The sequence below is a fragment of the Dasypus novemcinctus genome, chromosome 3 (genome assembly GCF_030445035.2).
Source record: "Dasypus novemcinctus isolate mDasNov1 chromosome 3, mDasNov1.1.hap2, whole genome shotgun sequence".
NCBI lineage: Eukaryota > Metazoa > Chordata > Mammalia > Cingulata > Dasypodidae > Dasypus > Dasypus novemcinctus.
In genome coordinates this window covers 17,948,286-17,976,008 of record NC_080675.1, presented here as the reverse complement: position 1 = coordinate 17,976,008, position 27,723 = coordinate 17,948,286, and the positions used below count along the sequence as shown (strand labels likewise).

The following is a 27,723-nucleotide window of genomic DNA, read 5'->3' as shown; positions in this document are numbered from 1 at the left end:
CGGGGTCGGCGGCGCGGCTCCCACCCGGGCCCGGAGCCCCGCTGGGTCCTAGTGCGCGCCGCGCGGCCGGCCCCGCCGCCGGGTCTGCAGCCCGCACGTACCGCCGGCGGGCGGGCGGCTCGCGAGCACGGCGCAGCGCCGGGAAAGCCCAAGGCCCCCCGGCCGTCTCTTTCAAGAGCGGAGGAGCTGGAGTTGACTGTGCAGTCGTGGCCTGAGATGTTAAAGGAAAAACAGAGGATTACAACTGAACTCGCAGGAGGCAGATGCTAATATCTGCAGCCCAGGGTAAGGGCTAGGGCAGGAGCTGGAATACCTAGGTTTGCTCCGTGCGTTGGTGATATTGCACGTTCCCAGAAGGTAAGAGGCAGTATCGGGTCGATCAAGGTGGATTCCAAATATATCTCGCAAAAAGAAAGAAACAGAAAGGTTGAAAATTTGATTGTGTTTTCACCTAACGGATCCTTTTGCATTTTGCTTTCTCTTCCTTTATAATATGCTCTTTTAAATAACAAAGCCCCATATGGCTAAACACTAGTCATTTGATTTTCAAAAGACCTAAAAAAAAAGTGCATCAAAACATGCACTCATGTATCTCCTAAAAAATCAACGAGAAAGAATTAATGGTGGCATATGGTGTGCCTCACAGAGAAAACTTAATTACAAATGAAAACAAATGCAAAAATTTCACAAATTCAGTAAACTGAAAGTAAATTATGTTCTTCGATCTACACACAAATCAGCTCATGTAGCGTTAGGAAAACCATAATAAGTTATAGGTTTTTTCTCTTGCATAACTGGGGAAAGGGTATTTTATGACTATAAAGGAGGATTCCCCTCCTTTCCCCTCCAAAAAAAGGGCTTTGAACACCTCTCAGCATAGTCATCCCCTGCACCCATCTGGGAGGCAAGTTTTAAACTTGCAAGTACTCATTCACGAAGACAATTCTATTGGAACTTAATTCCAAATAAAAGAGCGTGAGTTTGAAAAGCCTGTTTGAAGGATTCTGGGCCTGGGAGCTTTCTTTCAGTCTTGATATCAGCAAGTTTGAAGGTCACAATTCTGTAAAAACTGCTAATAACAATGGCGCTGTGGTATGACTCCAAAAGGAAAAATCAAATATGTGCTTTCTAAGTGCTATTTTTGGAACAGAAAAGGTCCCTTTGAAAAGTACTCTGGCCCTCCCCCCCTTCCAGTTGTACCTCAATAAATGTAATGCAGGATTTTGAGTATTAACTAAACATCAAAGGCACCTTTTCTGCTGCCTTATGGCCACGCGAAGAGCCAGTTGATAATGTTATACTCATCGATCTTCAAAGTCCTCTCAACATACATTTTGTGCCATCTTTACCGCACCTCTGTGAGAAGACAGATATTATAAGCCCCAATTTTCAAATGAGAAAAGGTTAAGTGATTTGCCCCCAGACCACACATCTGGTAAGCAGAAGAGCCGGAATCCCAGCCTCGGTCTCCGATGCCTCCAGCTGGCTTCTGTTCTTTCAGGTACACAACCTGGCCTCCCAAAGCCGTGGAACATGAGTGATCCAAAATCAACCACAGGTGATTTACTTTGGTCATCCTTTCTTACTCGTATTAGAGCAGTGATGGGCCAGCATGAAAATGTGTGGCTAGTTGAAAATCTTGTCATCACTGCTGAAGGAGGAAGATTTCTACCCTGTGGCTATCTGAACCATCCTGGTGGAGAGAAAGCTTAAAACTCTGGGGCTGAGCAGTGTGGCAGTCACCCATGGACCTTTTTGCTCTTTTTCAGAGACCGAAACTGGCCTCACTTTATACACCTCGGGAGTGAGGCTTTCCTCAACTGGACCTTGGTTTTCTCTGTGCCTTCCGGGCACTGAAAGGCTTGACTACCTGGAGCCTCGAGGTGTTCCCGCTGCGAGGCAGCCTCCCCATGAGCCGCAGGCCCATCGCTGCTCGGGCCCGCTGACAAGGGGAGCATCCGCGGGCACCCACGGGAGAGCCACCAGTCGGTTCTGTTTGTGGCAGTCCACTTCCTCCTCCCCGCTGCTGAAAGGAAAAGTACCTTCTCTGACCATGTGTCCCAACCCATCTAAATACCAGCCAGTGAAGGGCTGTGTGACATTGAACTCAAAAGTTTATATTCTCAAAAGTTAACCATCCCATCCCATGTACAGCTCATAAGGAATAGGTTAGATGTCGCTGCAGCATCGGAAGATGTGTTCCTGGGAAACTACATGGAAGGATTAATGGAAAACTTACTCAGATGAATTAATTTGATCCCTTTGTTGAAAACGGGTTTAATTAGTTTAGACCACATCATCCATGTGGCCTTAACATGTTGCCAATGCTAGGCTGCGAGGAAGCTTAGCACCAACTGGAGGTGACGAGAAGCTGAAAAGCAGGGCTGGTGGTAAGCAAGTCCTCAGGGCTAGAGCACACCAGAAGAGGCACTGGTCAAAAGAATGGGGTATTCACTCATTCTTTCAATGGCATATACATCAAACAGTCCATGCCTAGTGTGAGCCAGACACAATTCTACGCTCTGGGTATAAACAAGAAACGACATCTGTCTTAGTCTCCCGCAGCTGCCACCACAGAGGAACACAAACTGGAAGAAATGGGCTGTGTCCCCGTTCTGGAGGCTGGAAGTCTGAAATCAAGGTGCCTCGGAAATTGCCTCTTCTGGGGTTTGCTGGCAAGCCTTAGCATTCCTTGGCTTGTGGGTGCGTCCTCCGTCCTCACACGGCCTTCTCGGCTGTGTGTGTCTGGGCCCCAATTCTCTCTTCTTATAAGGACACCAATCTGTTTGGACCAGGGCCCACCCTACTCCAGTTTGGCTTCATCTAATCACACGTTCCAAGACCCTATTTCCAAATAAGGTCTCATTCACGGGGCCTGGGGTTAGGACTTGAACATATCTCTTTGGGGACACAAATCAACACAGAATAAGACCCTCAAAGAACTCCTCGTCACATGGAGCCCATGGACAAGCCAACAAGTGCAGAGCAGTGGTGTGAGCCCTACGATAAAACATGGCACGGTGCCGCATAGTCCACTGCCACCCGTCCCGGTCTTGGGTGCCAGTCTTCAGAGCCCTTCTGTGCCAGGCCCCTGCTCTACAGTGCTGGGAGCTGACTTGCAGGTTGAGGTTCACAGCGTCCCAGCTTAGTTGGCTAATGGTTGGGTGGGGGGCGATGAGACGCACTGGAGGGAGACGGGTGGGAGGAAGGGAGAGGCCAGGCTTTTCTTCACCTCCCTCTGCTTTTGAAGGCATCTCTAGTGGAGGTGGCATCTGGCCAAGGCTCCCGTGAGCTGACAGCAGCCCAGGCAGCCCTGCCTCTTCCTGTTGGCTGGCCAGCTCAGGGATGTGCTTAGGCTTTCTGCTGGGATTCATCTCAGGACCTTCACCTTCCCTGTTTGTCTCCCCTCCGTATGCCCTGTGCTGCATTCAGTTTCTTCTGTGGACATCACCAGATTCCAGTGGAGGGGCATTCTGCAAAATACTAGACCAGTATTCTTCAAAAGTGCCAAGGTCATCACTAACAAGGAAAGCCTGAGAAACTGTCATAGCCAAGAGGAGCTTAAGGAGACGTGACAACAAATGCAGTGTGGGATCCTGGAATGAAAAGACTAAGGCAGTCTGGAATGAAGGATGGATTTGAGTTCATAATAAGGTCTCTTACTGGTTGGTTATTTGTAACGAACTAATATAAGCTGTTAACAATAAGTGCAAATGGGTCTGAGGTGTACGGAAACTTTCTGTACTTATCTGCTCCTTTTTTCTGGAAACTAACAATTGTTGTAAGAATAGTCTATTTTTCATTCCTTCCTTGGTAAACACCTACAGTGGTTTTTGTGTCCCTGGTGCAGAAAGCCCTTTGCTACTCTTCCCTCTCAGGGATAGGCCTAACCCTAATTCCCATGGAGAGAGCTAGAGCAGGAAGTTTAACAGAAAAGAAATCAAGAACCATCCAAGCAACGGATCAGGCAGCTCTGGGCCACCAGGAGAAAACCCGAACCCCAAGCCAGGATGTGGTCAGGGGCCAGGATGACGCGATAGGGGTCAGGGCTGTGCGCAGGCAATGAGGACACCAGCCAAGGGACAGAGCCAGGGACCTGGGAACGAAGGAAGGAGGGCCCAGGCCATGGCTGGCCAGGGAAGATGTTTGGACTTGCTTTCATCAGCCAACCAGGGTGGCCAAGGAGGGTGAAGGGTGGGGCCACCCTGGGGTTATTGAAATGGATTCCCCGGGAGGACGGAGGGAGACAAGGGATGGGAGGAAGGGGTGGAGGAACCATGATAGTAATAGCACCAAAGAGGGACTGAACCTGAACTTGGAGCCAAGCACTGTCATCATCATTTTACCTGCCTTTTCTCTTTTCAATTCTCTTAACCTTATAAGGAGAATGCTATTTTTATTCCCATTTACAGATGCACACCCTAGCCCATCATTGTCAAGAGATAGAAGCACGGTTCAAATTCAGATCTGCTTGACACCAGAAGAAGTTCAACTAGTCGCCATGCGGGACAGCCATGATGGAAGCTCTGAAACGTCATCTGTCTTCGAGGACATGCAGGGGTTAACAGGTAAAAAAGAGTGGGGAGAAGAAGGTCCCCAAGGAGAGGACACCCTAGGCAGGGAGGACACACAGAGTCACAAAAGAGAGAGGCAGGTCAGAGGACTGCCAAGGAGTGCAGCATGACGAAAAGGAAGGTTTCTAATGAGGAAGTTCTTGTCGATCCTGCTGGAGATACAGGCAGGGGCCCAAGTCTACAAAACTTTGTCATGAATTCCACATGGCAAACCCCGGTATCTCTTTTAAGCCTTTGCTGTAATGTCTCCTTCCCCATCCCCTTCTTGATCCTCCAGATCTTGTTCTACTTTTCCTTTTTCCCCTTGTACTTATCACCTTCTAACACATTAGTAATTTGCTTATTATTAGGTTGATTACTCATTGTCTGTCTCCCTATACAAGTTCTACAAGTCCGGGAATCTTTGTTTTGTTTGGTAATAATTTCCAAGACCATGAAAACAGTGTCTGACACATAGTAGATGCTTGATAAAAATTTTTTTTTTCAAATGAACAAATAACGTTGGTACATAAGAAGGTATTGAAAGGAACTCTGTTTTACAAGGGTCATTCTCAGAACAGTATGGAGGGTGAATTAGAAAGGAACAAGGCAGAAGGCAGGGAGACTTGGCAGGCTATTATTATACCAGTTCAGACAAGAACCTGTATAGGACTTACAGGAAATCATCACTGGTGGCTTCAGGTACCCTCAATGACCCGTGGGCAACATGAGATGGAGCACACACTGTATCAGTCAGCCAAAAGGAGTCCTGATGCAAAGTACAAGAACTTTGTTGGCTTTTATAAAGGGTATTTATTTGGGGTAGAAGTTTAGTTACAAGGCCCTAAAGAGTCCAACTCAAGGTACCATGAGAGGTATTTCCTCACCCAAAGTCTGTTGCCACAAGTTGAAGCAAGATGGCTGCCAATACCTGTGAGGGTTCAGCCTTCCTCTTTCCTCTTAAGGCTCTGAGGTCCCAGCTTCTTCTGATCTCAGCTGTAGGCTGGCATAAAGCTTGTCTCTCAGGGCTTCTCAACTTCTCTGGTCTCTTCACACCGTCAGCTGTTAACTGTCAGGTAAATGTCGCTTCTCTCCTCAGGGCTCCAGCGTCAAAACCAAGTTCTCTCCTCTGCCATGTCTTTTGCGTGTCTACTTCTGTGTTCTTGACTGAGTGTCCAATTACATAGCCCACCAAGGGAGGTGGAGACTCAGCCCTGCATGCCCTAATGATGTGGTCGAGTCAAAGCTCTAATCTTAACGTCATTTAATCAAAGTCATCTCAGCAGACTCTAATGCAATCAAAGGGTATCATATCAGAGAAGAGACCAGTTTACAAACATAATCTATATCTCTTTTTGGAATTCATAAATAATATGAAACTGTCACACACACCAAAGGAGGAATGAGGCAGAGTTGCGATGTCCAGAAAAGAAGCAACTGATGACTACTGTGCCCCTACCGCCTTTCACACACCCCCGTCACCCACCGCGAGCCTGGGACGACCGTGTCTCCTGGCCTTTTTAACTGCTCAGCTGGAACAGATGCAGAGCAGGGTGGCCGCCTGGCGCGGCTCCCCTTCTCCTTTGGGGGATTTCTCATTCCACACGCAGTCCCTATGTCTGCATGGAAGCAGGCACCGTAAGAGATTGACCCTGCTTCCCTGACCATAGGATTGACCCGGATGAGCACTTGACCCGAAGTCAGGCTGACTAGATTCTTCTGGAATTCTCTAATGGAAGCCAGGGGAAGTGCTTTCTTCCTCTCTGGATGCCAAGCTGCATGGTGCTGCCAGCAGCCACACCCTCGGTTTGTAGGTTCAGGCGACAGATAACTACCCATCTATTAGCCCGAGCAGGACATGAAAACATGATGAAAGCCGAACATAAATTTTGGGTTAGCCAAACAAATCTTATCCCCCTCCATTATCATAAACGGTTTAGGACCAGCCGCATTTATAGCCACCATTTATGTACACGCAGAGAAAAACCGAAATTCTCGCTGGGCAGAAGAGACTCGGCGATGCTAACTTTCTAGATATAGGTGGTGTCGTTTTATACTGAAAGATTTTCCACTTGCTTCTTTGTAGGCTTCAAGTTTCCAGCAAACTGTCACCCACCCCACCCTATGAAGTCACAAGCCTTAACGTCCTCCATGAAAGCAAGTCTTTCTCTAACTACAGTGAAACAGCATATGACTTGGTCTTCATTACTTTCACCCACTCTTTCATAAAGGAGGCATTGCCTCCCACAGGTAGCACCGCTCATCGCCACTCCAAATCCATACCTGTCCAAAGGAATGAACGAAGTTCACTCTCATTCATTCGTATCTCTGATATTTATCACATTTTCTCCTTCATTGATGAAATCCAGTAATTTGCAGGTGGTCTGACTTTGGCAATAGCAGAAGATGAATGATGTCCCACCCCCTTCTCTGCAGGTCGGTTATGGAGTTGACTACAGTTCGTGTGGTCAGATCTGTTCCTTAGCTCTGGTTCAAGCCATTTGGGAATTCTTTATTCTGGGGGCTGACTCCTGAGTGGAGCTGGGATTTTGACCTTGAGAGGAAAGCTTCCGCAGAACCAGGATTTGGCCCTCGGCCAACCAGCTGCCTGCAGGCCTGGAACCCAAGGCCTCTCCCAGCCCATTTGTCTCCCCTTTCCAGCTGTCTGGCCTCAGCTACTCATCAGGATACTCTGCAGTTTCCCCAGCTCTTTTTATCCCAGCATTTCAGATTACTTTGCACACGTTAAGTCAACGTTACACTCAGGAAAGAAAAGCGAAAGGCATACGGGGATGCTTGCACCATATCCTCCCAGCTGCTCTGGCTGGAGAGCAGAGGGGAAGCCCCCAGCTCACCCCAGCAGAGGAAGGAAGGCAAGAGCACAGCTGGGGAATACCGAGAACTTCCCCTAAGAGCGTGCATGCTTGGTGTCAGTATTGGAGCTGATTCCACAGATCACAGAAAAACCCATTTCTCTTAGAGCAAGGGTTCTTAACCAGGAGTCCACGGACCCCAGAAATATTTCACAGTTCAGTTCCAAATATTTGAACTGAAAATCTGAAAAAACATTATTCTTGTGTGATGTGCAGGTGTGATATATTTATTAAATAATACACAGTATATAGTGTGGACTTAGTAAGGGGTCTGTGGTTTTCACCTGACTGGCAAAGGGGTCCCTAGAACAAAAATGTTAAGAACCCCTGGTTTAGAGTCTCACTTCATAGTGACAGGAAAACCTCCCACGTCAGGGTCACCTCTTATGGTTGATCCGGTTGAACTTAGGAAGAAGGGTCCTGGGGCAGACTGCTGGAGACAATTTCCATGCCCTTCAGTCAGTACTGTTGCAGTCAAGGTCATGGTGGGCTTTGGAGTCAGTCTCGATTCTGTACTCCCAGCTGTGTCGCCCTGACCGTTGCTTGGTATCCTAAGCCCCACTGTCTAATTCTGAAGCTGATATGATCCTCCCACCTTCTTGATTCTGGGGAGGGTGAAATGAACTCCTACATGCCAAGTATTTGGTCCCAAGTTTGGTGCACAGTAAGTGTTTAGTAAATGGTAGATTTTATAGTTTCTCTGAGCTCCAGTCAGTCTGAATAAATGAAGTTCTAAGATAACTGTGTTAGATGAGCCCAAATTAGTGCTGAAGTCACTCATTGGCAAGAAATAGTGGAGAAAGCCAAACAAAGCCTGTAGTTTCGTTAATAGGTTGTACCAGTGTCAGTTTCCTAGTATGGATAAATGTATCATGGTTAAGATATTATAGGAAGCTGGGCGAATGATATATGGGAACTCTGTTCTATCTGTGCAACAAATGCTCATCTGCCAATAACAATAATCTTATGGAAAACGGCATCAAAATTGGTACTAGCTACACTGTAGATCTAATAATTTACCTACAGTTTCAGCATACTGTATTAAAGTACCTCCTCAGGGTACGTGCCAAGTCTTTTGTTACCTATATACGAGGCAATTTATATTATCTCTAGCTGTTATCACCACCAAGAAAAATTGAGAGTTTCCAGTGTCTGCAAGACACCATATTGTACGTTAAAATAGCAAACATTACCGTTGGCTGCATGGAAGTCGTTTTATAGGTAGCTGTTTGGATGTAAGATATTTGATAACTTTACCATTTAAGCCCCCAATGCTTTCCATTTTTCACAGAAAATGGATGGGCTGCCAGTCAATCAGGTCAACACTTTCCCTTTTGGTGGGCAGTGACGAGGAAGAACAATCTTGTCAAATAACACTACAGATTATACCGTTTTCTTCCCTGAGTACAGTTTTTGAGATGTTTGTCTTAAAATGCTGATATATTTTCTGTCTCTAACTCAATAGAGATCAGAGGGTTCAAATACTGTTATTGCTTTACTTTTTACAACATGCAAATCATGATGTACTCACAGAGCTCAGAAGGAGATTTTCACTGAGTGGATGGTGAGTTTCGTTAATGATCTTGACAGTGATCCCATCAAAAGATGTGAGTGTAATATGGCCACATTACAACAGGTTCAGCAAAGAGCCGCAGCTCTAAAAATGAAAGACTAGTGTTGTCAAGTTGCTCAGCTCTCTAGACTATAGGAATCTACCAGGCATAACTCTTGAACACTTATTGACTGAGTAGCAAAATCAAAACATACTGGCACTTACTCTGTGCAGGGGATTGTGCTGGGATCTGGGCCCCTAAAGAAGGATATGACATACCCCTGGTTCTCAAAAGCTAGAATGCCATTTGTCACTGTTTTTAGTCACCCAGGATGTGACCCCTTCCCCTGTCCATGCGGAAAACCCAACCCCAGGAGGCAAAACCTCCTCCCAACTAAAAACTGAAAATGCTAGAGACCCATTTTCTGGCCTTTTTTGAAGTTGGGGAGGGAGGAGGCTTAACCCAGGCTCCACCAGCAGCTGGTGCTACAAGGAGTGTGATGGTGCAGGATCCAACAGCCGTGGGCACATCGGCAGCGTCCACAGCAGAGAGCAGCAGCAGGGCATCCACCGTGGTGTCATCAGACTGAGGAGCAGCATCACCTTGGGGCTTGATCCTGTAGGCATCGACTCAGAGCTCGTCTTCCAGCCCTCCTGGTGATTGCCGGGCACCACCACCATCCCGTAAATGAATGCCTTTTCTCGTTAGATCGGCCAGAGTCAGCTTCTGTTGACTGACACAAGTGCCTTGTCCAATTGTCCCCATACCAGTTTTATTAACTAACTATTGTTTTGTAGTGGAATTGGGTTTGCAGTGACCCCCACTCTCTCACCAGGCTCCTCTTGTGATCATGACACACACTTAGGTTTGGAGCCATCTGTGACCATGGAATAAGGCAATTGATCCCATCTGGGAATTATCTAATTACGTTGGCTAGTGGTGCTAAGTGAATCAACCAGAAATGTAGGCACACTTAACACCTTCCTCTGTAGGTAAAATGGAGCATGTGCTGTGTACATATTTCTGATACCACAGGCAGGGCTGAGTCTTTTCTACCATACTGATACAATGTCATAGACTAGAGTTTTTGCAAAAGCCTTCCATAGTTATAGAGAAAACACCACTGTGCTGTTTGTTTATTTTTATGTGTGTGTGTGTGTGTGTGTGTGTTGTTTAGAGTGAATAGCTTCAATATTCAGTTCATCTTCTTTATTCAACCTCTTCTCTTTCTCTTGTAGGTATTGCACTGTGGTGAATACTTACAATTCATTCATTGGTTCTTCTTGATGACATTGAACTTCACAATAAGAAACTTTCAATGTGAGATGGATCATCTTGTCTCAAAGAGCAAAGGACTGATTCATTAAAAGGTTGAGAAAATAAGAACTCCTTTCATAAATACCAGGAATACATGCTTTCCATATTATTCTCCCAGCAAGTTAAACATAAAAGGAATAATTTCTTACAAAACAAGAAATCAAAAATATAATTAATCCTTTCAATCACACTGCATTTAGCAGCTATGAGCATAAATCCAGGAACAAATGCCCAGGGTCTTAAATGAAATGAGGGAAAATTTAAGAAAATTGGAGTGGGGGTGTCAGTGAAATGCTTCACCCTCTGCCTTTCATTTTGAATTCTTTTGCGTTCATTTGTCCAAAGAATCTGACGTGGTGAGGACGTTGCTCATCCCTCCATACTGCTTGAAAGAGGGGGACCTGTGGTCTCCCCAACCTTACCTCCCAGGGGTTCCTCAGTCTGGTTTCCACTTACATCCCTCCCAATGCACTGCTGTTCCCGGATGGCTGACTCCTCCTCTCAGCCCCATGTAACACTGCTATTCTCATTTTCTTCAAAGCGTTGCCTCTCATGAGCTCTGCTTTCTTCTGGTTTTCCTTCTGCCCTCCTGGCCCTTCCCCCTTCCTTCTCAGCTTCTCCTCCTGGCTCTTCCCCCCCCCCCCCCCCCCCGTCCCCACCTCCTAACGCTGGTGTTCTAGTATAGGTTATTTTCTCTTTTCATCCTGCATGCTCTTTCTGGGTGATTCCATTCATTTCCATGCCTACCAATGATTACCAATAACCAGCACCCACGTCCCTCCAGAGTTGCATATTGCTGTTTTCAATAAGCCTCCAAGGAAGTGGGTGTAGCAGTGGTTGAGCACCTGCTTCTCCTGTACGAGGTCCCTGGTTTAATGCCTAGTATCTCCTAAAAAAACAAGTTTTCAGAATCTTCTACCTGGAATTTTTTTTTTTTTTGCCACCTTGAATTCAGTATGCTCCAGTCTGAACTGTTTATCATTCTGCTCCAAAACTCCTCTTCTTAAATTCCTAGAGTCCTAAAACCTCAACGTTATCCTTAACATGTCCCTCCCTCCCACTCCATGATCAGTCACCAAATCAGATTCTGCCTCAGAAATGATTCTTAAATCTGGCCCCTCCTCTCCATCCCATAGCCTCTGCCTTTGTCCAGCCCCCACCCCTTGACCACTGCTCCTGCCCCAAGTGAATCTGCTGCACTGCCATCCAGTGATCCCTGCACAAGACGAGAGGCGCTGCCTGGGCAGCCGAGGGACAGAAGCTCAATCAGGCCTGGGAATCAAAGTAGAAGGGAGTTAGAAAGTGAGCAAAGAATATCAGGGCGTCAGGCAAAGGGACCTTGGATGATTCCGCTGCTTGAATGAGAGAGACAGTCATGGGATCTCAGCACATCCTGCCTCTAACACTGACCAAGTCCATCCTTAGCTATTCTGAGGCCTTGTACGTGGCTGCCTGGCTCCTCTCACTTTTTACTCCCAGGTGAGCTGCCCGTGGCCATACAACTAATTGTCCTAAATCAACCACTTTGATCCCATCCCTCTCTTGGTCCAGGTCTTTGGTGACTCCCCATCATCCACAGAATGCAGGTCGCGCCCTCCAGTGGAGCACTCCAGGACCCCCCTAATCTCGCCCATGGCTTTGCTGTGGAGCATATCTACTCTTTTTTTTTTTTTTTAAGATTTATTTATTTATTTCTCTCCCCACCCTGGTTGTCTGTTCTCTTATCTATTTGCTACATCTTCTTTTGTCTGCTTCTGTTGTTGTCCGCACGGGAATCGGTGTTTCTTTTTGCTGCGTCATCTTATGTGGCAGGGCACTCCTTGTGTGCATCAGCACTGCGCATGGGCCAGCTCCACACGGGTCAAGGAGGCCCGGGGTTTGAACCGAGGACCTCCCATGTGGTAGGCGGATGCCCTACCCACTGTGCCAAGTCTGCCAACATATCTACTCTTATTTGCCTAAACTAACTTTTTCCTCAGTCGCCCTTACCCCTCGACCTTGATTTTCCAATCTCTGAAATTTTGTCTCTGCCTTCTCTCCTCTTATAATCCCTCATCCCTGTTTGTTTAGCTCCTACATGCATATTCATTTGTTCAACCAACATTTATTGAAGGTGTACTATGGGCCAACATGACTCCAGCAGAGAAGACAAAATCCCTCCCCTTTAGAAGTTCCTACTGTCCTAATAAAGATGGACAAAGAAAAGGAAGTCGTATTGCAGTGTGGTCAATTCTGCATTGCCATTCCCAAGGGATGGTCCAGGAACATTCTTCAGGGAATCTCTCAAATCTCATTACCAGAGAGCAGATTCTGATATTTCATTGAGGCACCATTTTCTCTTTACTGAACTCTAAGGCTGTGGTTTGCAACTTTCCTGTATACTCGGGTGCTTTTAAAACACACAATTCCCCAAGGCCTCACTTCCAGAGAATTTGATTCATTAGGTCTGGAGATGGGCCTAAGAATAAGCATTTTTAATAAACCCTTCATTGATTCTAATATAGATGCACATTTGGAAAACCATTGCCCAAGTGTTTATTGTGTTTGCGACTCACATGATGTGCTAGATCCTACTTTGCATTCTATGCATACATGCCTGACATTTATTTTACCCAATAATTGCTCCTTAAAGGTGGGGTCTTTTTCTTATACATCTTTATTATATTCCTCCATTACTAACACAAGGCCAGCACATGAATAATTAAATATCTTTGGTGCCTTCATTTGTCCTTAACAAGTTTAGTAAATTCATTTATATCTTTTAAAAATATATATTCTTATGAAAATGTGTTCCTGCTGAGATGAGGTTATTAGAGACAGCTAGGGTGGGCATGAAAGTTGCTGCCAGATCCAAGGCTCAAACCCCTCTGGTGGGGGCAAAGAAAGCAGGGCTCCTTCTGCCCTGGCTACCCCAACATGAGGTTAAGTAGATGCCCTTGGAGGATGGTGGTCTTTAAAGCCAAATCAGATCACCTCCAGCCCAATTGTGGCAACCCATTTTTTCAAACCAGTGTTTTCAGGGGTCTTTCAGGTGAAAGGAAGCCCAAGAAGTCTCCCTTCCCCCAGCAGGAGGCAATCTGTCTCCTTCTGCCGGCCACTCTCTCTGTCCATATCTGCCTGGAAAGGTTGCAGGACCTCAGGACATTCTGGGGCTGTCCTACTGCCATGTGGTCCCAACCCAGGGAGGATGGCTCCACCCTCCCTGTGCTCCCACTGGATCCTTTTCCAGATGTGAACAGAAATCCTCCCTGATGCCAGATGCCCTGTTGCAACCTGGGCAGCTGTTTTCGTGGGGTGCAGTCTCTGGACCACCCACCCCAAACACGGAACTAGAATTTCTAGGAATCAGGTCTGCGAATCACTGGAAGAGAAATCAAAGAGGAGAGTTCAGCTAAGACTCATCTCTTTATTACTTTTTCCCACAAATCTTGTTCAGGAGAGGTTCAGTTACTACTCCCTGGCAGCTCTCCCTTCCCCTGGCTTGTGCAGCTCACCACCCCTCGCAGTTGAAACCACTTACCCCATCCATGCATGTGGCCTTAACCCTACTTCTCAGTCTTTAGAGTCTAGAAAGTGCGTGTTAGGCAAGAGAGTTTGGAGGATCTACTCTTGAAGAAGGCATACTTTGTATCTCACAGCTGTAGCAGCACCGAGTAGGATGGGAAACATTAGGACCCAGAGCTAATCCTAAAAATTGGACCCAAAACTGAATCAGAGTGGAGCCAACCCTGCAGCAGGCAGTGCAGTGTCTTTCAGCTGCAGACTGAACAGAGCGACAGGGACTCAGAGATACAGCCAAGCAGCCAGAATTAAGAAAGTTCTATGGTGGTAAAGGGTCTCTAGCCCCTGGGCTGAGTTTAAGGACCTCCTAGAAGGACTATGCCGCTAGGTAATTAAGCAGGGTAATGGATGCTGCGGCCCTTGGGTAAGTTCAGAATCCAGGTACCAGATCCGGGGGTCAGCTTCTGAACAAGAGCTGACAGTAGAACAAAACTTATGGAAGAGTGACAAGGGCAGAGGGCTGAGGTTTGGAGATAGGCTTCAGAAATCATCCAGGTCTATGATCCCCTCCATAGGCATCCAGTGGGAGTAATGCATGCCCCAATACAGGGCTGGTGTGGCACGCAGAGAGGGAAAACCAGGCGGTGCTGGAGACTCCCCTGGATTCAACAGCCAGCCGCTGTCTTAAACATTGGAACATTTCTTTACTGTAAAAAAACAGCGTCCTTTCTTACACTTGCATTCCCTGCTTCATGCTATCTACAAACTGGAATTGATGATGGTATCTACCTCTTCAGAATAGCTGCTAAGGAAAATGGGAGGATGGGTTAGAATAGTAAGAAACGAGTCTCAAATTCATTCCCTTTGGAGAAGGTTTCCTTTTTATAGGAATTTGATGCGAGTGAGAAACTTTAGAAGCACCCCTCCAGTCCAGCCCACTGATTTAAGCAAGGACCCTACCTAGTCCATTTCTTTCTTTCTTTCTTTCTTTTTTAGTTTTGAAAACAGAATTCTAGGTGCAGACCAACTGATGTTGCCAAGGGAAAAAATGGTAAAGCTCCTAACTTCTCAGTAGTTATGAGTGTTAAAAACCCCAAGATATGCTTTATGTTTTTTATTGGCAGGGGGTCATAGAGGCTAGATCATGCAGTGGGGTTTGCTTTTGTGGATGTCAACATGGAAATGTTATTTGGATGGGCATGTTCTAACATTGCTATAAAAAGTAGTGCTGGACCATCCTCCTTGGGGATATGTCTCCAGAAAAGCCCACTCTCTTGTCATGTGGCTCCTGGATTTAGGAAGTTAATGGCTCCCTGCCTTCCCACTTTTCACCTCTGCTCACTTTATATGAGCCATTTACTCTCCCCACCCTGCGCCTCTGAGCAGCAACAGAGGCTCTGCACATTCCTTCTACTGTACCTTTGAAAATGTAGTTTTTTTCTTTTTTTTTTTCACATTTCCTTTATGATGTTTGTTTGTGCTAAAAGAAGTCATTCGGAGATTTTTTTCTCCCCTCTCTCAGGGCATTAGCATTTTAGTAAGAGCTGAATAATAAAACTAGATTGTAAAAACCTGTCAGGAATGTAGGGGGGCCTGTCTTACTTCTCTTAATTGTCCTGGAATGAGGAGGATTGACCTTTGTTGTTTTTTTCAAAGTAAGAAAAGGCAATTTTTCTCTGCCAGGCCGCGAGGACGATGTCAAAGAGGAAATGACCTGTGACGTCTAATAAAATGTAAGTTCTAGTTTTCCAGAGGAAAAGGCAGCTGTGGAGCAAAATGAGATAGAACATTAATGTGTGGATCTACTCATTAAGTTGTCTTAACCTTGCATGGATCTCATACTCCTTTTCAGAATTTGAGGCTATGATGCCCATATGCAAAGAGACACAAAACATAGCAACTATATCTGGAGGATTGTGGACCCCAGGCCCTCAGGTTAAAAAATCCTTGTAGGGTCATCAGAATGTTCTTCCCCTTCTCGTTCAATCTTAATCTAGAAGTTAGGGGGGGAAAGGATGATATTTAGATTTCAATTAAGCAGAAAATACGCAATGATGCTCAACATTGCACTAGGTACAGAAGAAACCAGAAAAATTATACGATCTCAACCCTGTCCTCTATGGCTTTTAGGAAGGTCACATAAACTCACATGAAATAACCTCAAACATGCAAGAGAGTATTGTTTGGTGCTAAATTGATGAGTGTTGTAGGCCTACAGCAGGTGCAGATCAAGTTTAGTCAAGGACTTAGCAGAGAAAGAAGGATTTCATTTGGACTTTAAAAGGTCTGTAGGGTTTAGATAAACAGAAGGGAAATAAGATAACATTCCATGGAGACAATGTGATTCAAGAGAAAAAGTACAAACTTAGACATCTGACATTACCAGCACTGTAACCTTGCTAAATTTACTCAATATCCATGCATTTACATTTCTTCATCTGTAAAATGGACATTTTCATAGAATGCATGAGAATAATAGAGATCTTTTTCCAAGCACTTCAGACAATGCCTTACACTAGTAGAAGTGCCAAGAATACAAAAACTGTATCTCTCATTTGCAGCCATATGCCAATAGCAACCAGGGGCTGATACATGATAGGTAAAAATATCTGAAAGAATAATTGAATGGGTGAATGAATGAATGAATGAATGAAAGAAAGATATGTTTAGGGGTCATAAGCAATAATGATGAATCTGATTTATGGCACTTAATTTCTTTTTCAAGCATATCATTATAAAATCTAATTATAGCTATAGTTATAGCTAAGATGGATTCATATTGTGTTTCTAGTTTATTCAGGGACAAATTTTTCAGTTTTGGGGTTACCTAGGTCCTTTACATCTTCATCTCTGCTATCTTTGCCTTCTTTTGTCACTTCTTATTTTTAAATCTCTATATTTTGGGGGCTCAGGAACCCTCAAAATAACCTCCACCCCCCCCTTCCCTGTCTGGGTTCTGAAACAGTTGAGAAAGAGTAAGGGACATGGAAGATCACAATATCACCTGTAGTATAGACAGGGCTGATGGACAAGGTGGCTATGCCTGTGGGCAAACAGCCTTCCTCATTCTGCACCTTGGAACCTGACAGAGGGTTGTTGGACTATTACAGGTCTCCTTGCAGAGGGCAGGGCCTTAAGTCTCAGCTTACTACATGTCCAAGAGCAATCAAGGGCACAAGCTCTCTGTGAGCAGGATGATTCCCAGAAGTAGGGAGAAACAGGGGCAGAGCCAATATGCTCCATTCTGTCCCCTGAGTCCCCAGTATGGTCAGGTAACTCCCTGCCCATGGAATGAGTAAATGAAGCTGGAGGGAGAGGCCAGGTGCTGAGCTGGTAGAGAAGCTCTCCATAAGAAAGGAAGCATCAAGACTAGGAAGATGCTTTCTTTCTCCAATACAAAAGGTAAGTGAAAAAAAAGAAAAGAGGCGAAATACAAATTAGGCAATATGCACTATAGTTGACATTGAAACTACTAGCTAAGACATACACATCATATAGTGGTTCCTAAACTTTTATTCACATTAGGAACCCCGGGGGAGCTTTTACAAACTCCCGATTTCGCTGGGGGAACAAGTATCAGTATTTTTCTAAAAATCCCCAGGTAGTTCCAGTGTGCAGCAGCATTTGGAAATCTCCACAATATTTTCACCATCCATTAAGGTAGCTAACTGATTAACTGGGATGACTAAAATGATAGACTATGTGATTTATAAGAACAAATCTGGGGGCACATATAAGTTGACAATTCTGTGAACTCATTGAAATAAGGTCTTTTCATCTTAAGCTACAGCTGAATTTTATGTCAAATTAATTGTTGATCAGGGTTAGGTTCCCTCTAGAGAAGGAGCATGTCTTTGCCCAGATCATGGTGGAAGTTGTCTCCTATCTGCCAGAACCTTCTTTAGCCTGAGCACATTAAGTGACCAATAAGGACTCTAGAAGCCCAATCTAAAAACACAAACCTGACCACTGTCACTAAGTGTTTCTCCACATGGTTTCAGATGCAGAACAACTGTCTAATGAGCTCTGGTATGAGCTGAACAAGGCAGGAAGAAGAAATGTTTTAAGTATCTACAAGCAGAAGTGCAAACTAATGTGATATGGTGGGAAATACATTTAGTTGACAGGTATCATTTAACGTCTCAGAATCTCATTTTTCTCACCTGTAAAATGAGGCTAATAATATCTACTTACAGGGTTTTGTAAGTTTCAAACAGGATAATAGATGGGAAAGGATTTGGTAACTGGTGAGATGCCATACACATAATAGTTTATGTCTATTAAGCACTTAAGTCACTTAACGTCACAACTAGCAGTGCAACAGGTGCTCGATGTATAGTCACTATTACTATTACAACTGGGATTATTAAGCTGTTCTACAACACTGGTGAGGGCACGTCATTGAGTAAGCACACACAGGTGACTGAATTACTGATACTGATTTAGAGAAGAGAGACAAGTTCAGTTTTATCCAGTGAAGGAGATTGTCTTTCGGGTCATCTGATCAAGACATTACTCCCCTGCTCCTAAATCTGTCATGCTACCAGTTTGGAGTTCCCTTGCCCTGGTCCCTGAGCAGTTTATATTACTTTAATAGTTCCAGTTGTCTTCTCTCAGGACTGTATAACTACCTAGAAATCTGTCTCTCTTGGTTCTCGCTAGCTTTTTTTTTTTTTTAGTAATCTATTTTTTTTTAATTTCTCTCCCCTTTCCTCGCCTCCCCCCCCCCCCCGCAGTTGTCTGTTCTCTGTGTCTATTTGCTGCATCTTCTTTCTTTGTCCGCTTCTGTTGTTGTCAGTGGCACGGGAATTTGTGTTTCTTTTTGTTGCGTCATCTCGCTGTGTCAGCTCTCCATGTGTGCAGCACCATTCCTGGGCAGGCTGCACTTTCTTTTGCACTGGGTGGCTCTCCTTACGGGGCGCACTCCTCGCGTGTGGGGCTCCCCTACGTGGGGGGCACCCCTACATGGCACAGCACTCCTTGCGCCTCAGCACTGCACGTGGGCCAGCTCCACATGGGTCAAGGAGGCCTGGGGCTTGAACTGCAGACCTCCCATGTGGTAGACAGATGCCCTAACCACTGGGCCAAGCCTGCTTCCCATCTTGCCAGCTTTTGATCTAAGAAAATCATGACTTTTTCTGTTCCAGGTCCTTTCTCCATGCCCTAATGCTTGAATTTCCCCTGATGGATTCTTCTTTCAACATTGAAACTTTTGGTGTCTTTTAATGGACTTGGAAGACATCTTTTTTTTAAAAGATTGATTTATTTTTATTTATTTCTGTCTCCTCAGCCCCCTGTTGTCTGCTCTCTGTGTCCATTCACTGTGTATTCTTCTGTGTCTGCTTGTATTCTCATTAGGTGGCTCCAGAAACTAATCCTGGGACCTTCTGGAGTGGGAGAGAGGAGATCATTCTCTTGCGCCACCTCAACTCCCTATTCTGCTTTGTCTTCTCATTTTCTCTCCTCTGTGTCTCTTATTGTGTCATCTTGCTGTGCCAGCTGTCTGCCTTGGCCGGCACTCCTGCACGGGGTAGCATTCCTGCATGGGGCAGCACTCTGTGTGAGCCAGCTCACCATGTGGGCCAGCTTGCTTTCACCAGGAGGCCCTGGGCATTGAACCCTGAACCTCCTATATGGTAAATGAGAGCACACACCTGCTTGAGCCATATCCATTTCCCAAGATATCTTTTTTTAACCCTTTAATAATGAATCGTGGGAAACCGACTTTGGCCCGGTGGTTAGGGCGTCCGTCTACCATATGGGAGGTCCGTGGTTCAAACCCCGGGCCTCCTTGACTCGTGTGGAGCTGGCCATGCGCAGCGCTGATGCGCGCAAGGAGTGCCGTGCCACACAGGGGTGTCCCCGCGTGGGGGAGCCTCACTCGCAAGGAGTGCGCCCGTGAGGAAAGCCGCCCAGCGTGAAATGAAAGAGCAGCCTGCCCAGGAATGGCGCCGCCCACACTTCCCGGGCCGCTGACGACAACAGAAGCGGACAAAGAAACAAGACGCAGCAAATAGACACCAAGAACAGACAACCAGGGGAGGGGGGGAAAATAAATAAATAAATCTTTAAAAAAAAAAAAAATAATGAATCGTGTCCCAAAAGTTATCAGCATAATTATACCAATGGCTGTATATAATGGGAGAGTGACTTTTTACCTTGATATATTATGTGCACAATGAATTTTAGCCATTTTCCTCCTTTGTGTTTATTCTATCTCCACTTTCACCCCCTATACACATACATATAGCTACCTAATATAAACAGATATATTTACTATGTATTTTGAAACCATGTTATTGAGTTTGTTATGTATTCTTAGTGGGTCTTCTTTATCATCATCAAATGACCCTCTTTATCTCTAGCAATGCTTAGCATATTAAAGTATTCTGTCTTCGATTAGTATAGCTCCAGGAGCTTCCTTATGGTTGTTTTGTTGTTGTTTTTGTTCTTGTTTTTTGTGTTTCATTTTTTAAAATTTTATTATCTTTTTTTTTAAGATACATAAGTCACACAAAATGTTATAATAAAAAATATGAGGTTCCCATATACCCCACTCTGTACATCCCTACTCCTCCCACATCAATAATTTCTTTTATTAGTGTGGTATATTCATTGTATTCGATAAGTACATTTTGGAGAATTGCTACACAGCATGGATTATAGTTTATGTTGTAATTTATACTCTTTCCCAGTTTATTCAGTGGGTTATGGCAGGATATATAATGTCCTATATTTGTCCCTGCAATATCATTAAGGAAAACACCACATCCTAAAAATCCTTATAGCTATTTTTATGGTATGTCTTTTTCTCTATCCTTTCACTTGCAATTTTCCGATGTTCTCATATTTGAGATATATCTATGCCTTTTGTAAGCAATATATATTGTTTTTTAAAAATCCAGTCTGAAATGTTAGTCATTTGCTCAGAGTATTTAGTCTATTTACATTTAATGTGGTTCTGGCATAGTTGAGCTTATATTTACCATCTTTTTAAAAAAATTCAATCTGACTGTTCTATATTCCTTTTTACTTTCTTTCTTCCTTTATCTTTTGCCTTCTTTTGGATTAAACAAATGCTTTTTAATTCCATTTTTCCTGTACTAGTTTGTGAGAGATATGTTCTTTTAGTAGCCACCCTGGTGAATTCAACATACATTTTTGATTTATTACAGACAAAAAAAATTTTACTACCACCTTGATAATGACAGAAGCTTAGATCCCTCTAGCTTTTTACTCCTCCACTTTTGAGTTGTTGTGATGCATTTTACTTCTGCATATATTTAACTCTCACAAAACCTTACTATTATTCTGGTACATATTCAACCAATAGTCATTTATGTTTACCCACATATTTATCCTTTTTGTTGTTTATTATTTCTTCCTGAATTCCTGAGTTTCTTTCTGGGATCATTGTTTTTCTATCTGAGGAATTCCCATTAGTATTTTTTTTCTTAAAGATTTATTTATTTATTCCCACCCCTCCATACCCTCCCGGCTTGCGGCTTGTTTTTGCTGTCTGTTCTCTGTGTCCATTCGCTGCACGCTCTTCTGTGTCTGCTTGTCTCCTTTTTTGTTGCATCATCTTGCTGTGTCAGCTCCTTGTGGTACACAGGCCAGCTTTGCCTTCACAAGGAGGCCCTGGGATGTGAACCCAGGGCCTCCCATATGGTAGACAGGAGCCCAACTGATTGAGCCACAGCCGCTTCCCCATTAGTACCTTTTTAGTGAATGTTTGCTGTTTTCTAAAAAAAAAAGCATTTTCAGTTTGCCTTCACATTTGAAAGGTATTTTCTCTGAGTATAGAATTCTAGTTTGGCAAGTATTTGATTCAGTTTTCCCAAGATGTCCTTCTATCATTTCAACAAATTCCATCATTTCTGTTGAGAACTGTCTGCTTTATTGTTGCCCCTTTAAAGTTGGTGACTTTTTCCTTTTTTCGTTGTGTTTGGTTTTCAGTTTTTAGCAGTTTAAATATGATGTTCCTAGGTGTGATTTCTTTGTACTTATCCTGCTTGGGGCTCACTGAGATTCTTGAGTCTGGGGCCTGGTATTTTTCATCTGTTTTGGGAAATATCTGGCAATTACTGCTTCTCCCCTATTTTCTTTCTTCTCTCCCTCTAAGTCTCAAATTACCTATTTGTTAGATAGACCCTGCTGCTGTGTATCACATGAGTGGCTTCTGTCCGTAGGGCAGATGCTTCTTTCCAAAAACCACAAAGATAACTACTGGTGAGCAAATATCTAAGGGGACAAACTTCACCATCTGCTTGAGACCATCCAGGATTTTTGAGGTCTGCGGGATTTCCTTAATTTAACAAGTATTTGAGTTTCTATTATGTTCCTGCACTGTTCTCATGCTAGGTATGTTTTGGTAACCAAGGTAATCTCCCTGTCCTATGGAACTTGCATTTTATTGACTAAAGAGAGCAATTAAGTAAATAAGGAGCAGCTATCAGATGTTATTAGTGTTTCGCTGATAATTAAAAAGTTATTAGTGTTCTGCTAATAATTAAAAGAGAGTGATACTGTAAAGACTGACTAGGTGACTATTTTAGACATGACGGTTTGTGAAGGATTCTTTGGGGGAAAGTGACTCTCAGGTGACAATTGAAAGAATAACTCCCAGATTTTTGGCTTAAGCAACTAAATGGAAGGTGAAGCCACTTCATTGATTTGAGAAAAGTAAAAGGGAGTGAAATTAGGGGATGAGTAGGGGTAGACTGGAAAGTCTGATTTAGCCATGTTAGTTTGAATACCTACTAGATGCATAGCATGTGGATGTATCAAATAGAAAGCTTGGTACACATATCTAGCGTTCTGAGGAGAAATTAGGCTACAGATATAGATTTGGGAATCATTGGCATATAGATATTATCGAAGCCTGGGGACTAAAAACAATTCATATTTCTTAGCCAAGTTAAATTAATAAAAACATGGCAACCAAAAATGTGTTGGCTTTCACAATGGGGATTTATTAACTTACAAGCTTAAAGTTCTGAGGCCATGAAAATGTCCACCTCAGGGCATCATCAGGTGATGCTTTCTCCCTCAAGACTGGCTGCCAGCGATTCTGGACTCTTCTGTTCCGTGGTAAGGCACCTGACAGTGCCTGCTGTCCTCTTTCTTCTCTTCCAGGTTCTGCTGCTTTCAACTGCTTGCTTCCATGGTGCGCACGCTCTCTCTGTTCATCCTGTTTATTAAAGACTCCAGTAAGAAGATTAAGACCCATCTTGAATTAAGTAGGTCACACCTTAACTGAAATAGTCTCATTAAAAGATCTTACTTAGAATGGGTTTACACACATAGGAATGGATTCGTTTTAAGAACATGATTTTCTGGGCGTACATACAGTTTCAAACCACCACAATAATCAACCCACCAAATGGTCAACAAATTCATATATACTCTTCAAATACAGAAACAAAATACTTGGATATTCTACAAATAGGTACTAGATAGAGGAAGCTGATCTTTCTAAAGAAAAAGAGCCCAGTGCCAAAGAGAGAAGCTTAGCAGGAACTAGGTCTGTCTTGATTCACTGAAGGCAGGGTATTGGAGAGGAATGGCAATTTGTTGTATGTGTGTTTCCATCACCTCTATCTTGCCCATGGCAGACATCATTAATCAACCTCTACATTCCTTCCTGCTGAGCACAAGTGTGAGGTCAGAAACTTTCTAAATATAACACTGTAGGCAGGCACAATCAAATGATAGGAGCTGGCACCTCCGATAAAAACCTGCTTAACATCTCTGCTATACAAGCTAGGGTTTAGAGTCCAAGACAGTGGTTGAAAGATAAGAAGGTGCTTTTATTTTCATTAAAACATCTCATGGTCTCCTGAAGATAGTTATAAGAAACTCCAAAGAGGAGGGGTAAAGGAAATGTTTGTGTCATGAAGCAGGTGAAGAATGAGCAGCATAAAACCACATACCTTTATTGAAAGATTATCAAGTATTTAAAGAATTGAGATTTTAGACGTGTTCCTCCCATTTTGGTGTTTGAAATGCTTTACCAGCAGTTTCATGTTCAAATCCCTTACTATTTTTTAAACTATAGGATTTTTAAATAGTAGAACCTTTTCTAAACAAAGGAACTTCTTCTTCATCCTCTCCATTAATGAGCTATTGATGTCTCATGAATAAGATTTACAAATCTGTTTATACACCAATTTGTTCTCCTGAAGCTAGTAACCCTTCTAGGCATTGTGTTTGCTGCCATTGCTTTGTTTTGCTTGGGTGTTGTTTTTTAATTACAAAGGACATCTAAATGAATATTGGCCCTGCTGCTTAGAAGTTCATTTGCTGCTTATTGACTTTTCACTGTTATGAGCAAAACAACATTTATTTTCCTATCAACTTAGCTATTCATATAATGTGACTCACTTTAGGCCTTCTTTCCTAGAGTTTATTGCTCCACCTTTTTTTGTTGTTGTCGGGTTTTTTGTTCACTTATTTTTAAACAAAGAATCCATTCTACAAAGAAAATAGAATACAGTATTAGCTGCCATCCTTATTCATTTTAAAGGAAATAATGCCTTTTTTCAGCAGTGACTCACTTACCCAGAGGTCATTTTTCTAATAATCTCATCCAGTGGGAACACAGCTCAAAGAAAAAGACATTTCAGAAGTTAAAATAAATGCCACAGAGCTAATTCACTAAGCTCATGTACGTTGCTTCCAGTTTCTTAATCCCTCATTCAGTAGCTGTCTTCTTCCATTTTAGACATATCCTAAAAAACCTGGTTTCCTGGTTTCTTAGCCCACAAAAGATTATAAACAACTAATTTAAAAGAGGTCAAGAGGCTTCTAGAAACTCACATGATGGCTGGTAATGAAAAAGAAAATAGAAAAAGAACCAGACATAAAGATTTGGAAATTATAGTGACTGGGGGCCATTTTGTTTTTGGTCAAATAGTCCTGTGTACTCTAGTAATCTCCATGTCCTTGGCAATCATATTCCTAATTACACTTTTGAGACATCAAGGTTATTTTATGTTCAATATTTTCTATTTGAGAAGAGGTGGGCATATAATTTCCTTTAGGAGACCCTGATTCCTGGGTGATGGAGGCAGTCATCCAGGAAAGAGTACAGGCTTCAGCGTAAAAGACGTACGAGTTCAAATATGACTCTTTCCACTTCCTATGGGATCTGACTAATTACCTAACATCTCTTAGTCTGATTTTTGTTATTTATAACATGATGAAATGTATATAAAGTACCTACCTGAATAAAGGTGGGCTCTAGAATCTCCCAAACAGGCTGAAGTATCAGGTCTAAAGTTATGAACAGAGAGAAGAGAACAGAATATAAAGCAAAGAGTTGTGACAAAGGAAAGGCAAGATAGAGGGGTGAGTTTGGCAGGTGAGCTATGAAAGGATTTTTAAAGCCAGGGTGCACAAGAGAAGGAAGAGGGGTGCCTGGGACCCACCTGTGGATAGTGAGGGAAATGAAGTCTAGGAAATGTTTAAGTGAACCATACATGCAGCCCTTCTCTCCACCTTCAAATCACATGAAATTCCTCTCCAGGCTGTAATGACATCTGTTCATTCATTTATTTTTTTCAGCCTTCAGTAAATACTGTGTACCTATCAGGCACTGTGCTAGCTGCTGGGGAACCAACTGTAAAGTAATGAAGGTGGTTAAATTTTAAAATTAATAACAATAAAATCCTGAAAAATATGGTTGCTCCTCAAATAGACCTGTTAAATTTGAGTTGACGTTAAGTTGAGTCACAATTTATTGACAATGGGAATCAGGATTGATGTTGCATTGAATTTCTTCCCCAATACAGAGAATTAGCTGAACTAAGGGGAATATGAGATTAGACGTTGGGGTCTTGAGTGGGTAATCAGCAGATGAAAGACTTCTCTACTATTGTTCATTAATGTGGTATCAGCTCCTACAAAGACCTCACAGACAAGGTGAAGAGAATAAGAATTCCTCTCCCTGAAAGGGTGCAGCCTGTGGTTTTGACAAGTGGTCTCTCTTCTATGGATTCAAGATTAGACCGGGTCTTCACATTGGGTTAGGTCTTGTATTAAGGGGTCTTTTCCCATATCTGAACACCACACTGAAAAAACCGATCATTTATGTTTGCATTGAAGAGGTCATTTGGGATCCTGTTTGAAAGATGGATTTATGTGTCGTAGTTGTGAGAGAAGGTGACATCATTTATAAAATTCTTTTTTGTCTAATAAAATTGTGAATGTGTTTGTGTTTTCTCTTTACTACTTTAAAGATTCAATAAACTGCTAAAGAGTACATTTGGCTCACATTTTCCATACTGCCTCAGTATCAACACAGTACATCTTTTGCATGGATGCAAGAATATTATATTATTACTACTAACCACAGTCCATAGGTCACTCCAGCTGTATTTTTCCCATGCTTCTCCACATTCCCAACAGCCTGCTATAGTGATATACATTTGTTCTAGCTAACAAAGGACACTCTTGCATCTGTACCATCAACCACAATTCTCACCCACCTCTTGGTTTACTGTGCTATCCAGTTCCTAGATTATTCTCAAGCATTCTGTCAATTGGCATTTACATAACTAGACTACCATTGGCGGGGGGGGGGGGGGGGTGCGCGGAATTCTGCACATGTGCATGATTGTTTTATAAGTTTACAATTTCTGTCATAAAAAAATAAATTTAAAAAATAATAGGGTGGGTTGGGGGGAAAATACACCAAATATAAGATAAGAACTATGATTAGTAGTAAAATTTTGACAGTGTTCTTTCATAGTTTGTAACAAATGTCTCATGACAATGCTAGATGTTGGTAGAGGGTTGATGTATGGGACTCCTGTATGATGTTAGGCATGTTTGCTTTGTAAGTTCACAACTTTTACTATACACTTAATTGTTTAAGTATGTTCATATATAAATGATATAAAAATAATAATCAGATTGGTTAGGGGAAAATACTTTGTTTAGTAGTAATATTTTGACAGTGCTCTTTAATTATTAGTTAAAAAGGTTTAAAAACAATGTAAGTTATTGGTGGTAGGGTGAGATGTTATATATGTTTGTTTGATGTTGTATATGTTTATTTTGTAAGTTCACAACTATTATACATTTATTATTTATATATGAGTGATACATTTCAATAAATTAAAAAAAAAAACTACTAAAGAAAGGGTACTTTAATTGGAGAGAGAATGAAAGGGGGTCAAAGTCCAAGAATGGCATTCCAAGAGACCAATCACAGCTCCTCCCAACCATTGGAAAACATATTAGACTCACATTTTCTTAGAATTTATTTTCTTATTAATTTTCGTCTTGCAAGCCTTGGAATTATAGTTTTGAAGACCTTGAGGGTTCTCAAGAGACCACCTACTTTATTTTACTTAACAGGAAACTGAAGTTCAAAGTGGTTAAATGATGCTTATGGTCATCTATTATGTTAGTGACAGAGATTTTTATGCATAAAAGCACCGGAAAAAGGCATAGCTGTTGCTTCTTTTCTGGGAAAAACTCAAAGGCTGAACCTTATCTGGACCACGTTATCTGGAATATTGAGAGTTTCATTAAAAAAGTCAGAGATACTTTCCATAAAGGAATTATTGGATCAGTTATTCCCACATCGTTTTAACTGCAGTACCTAATTTAACTCCAACTCTAAATTTTGTGGCAGTCAATATTAGTTTTAAGTTTGCCTCATTCACTTTTCTCTAAGTGTGCCAAGAAAAAAACATGCAGGGTTGTTCCTTTGAATCTCACGGCTTCCTTCTATACTACTTTGCTTTAACAGCAGGATACATACTTGCTGTTTGTCTAATAAAACTGTAAATGTGTGTGTGTAAAGCTCAGCGGTCTAGAGAATTTTACTGCCCGATTTAACAACTCAGTAAATGGGATTTTACATTACAAAATGTTTCCTCTGTATGGTGAAGAAATGATTGGTCTTTTAATTTA

General features: G+C 42.9%; 1 long non-coding RNA gene across 1 annotated transcript; it reads left to right on the top strand.

Moving 5' to 3' along the window:
• The first annotated feature begins 51 nt into the window (after nt 1-51).
• LOC101413633 (uncharacterized) lies at nt 52-26,944 on the top strand. Its single transcript, XR_011648282.1, has 5 exons — nt 52-285; nt 4,413-4,568; nt 10,218-10,349; nt 15,481-15,530; nt 22,936-26,944. It is a non-coding gene; the product is annotated as an uncharacterized lncRNA (long non-coding RNA).
• The last annotated feature ends 779 nt before the right edge of the window (nt 26,945-27,723 follow it).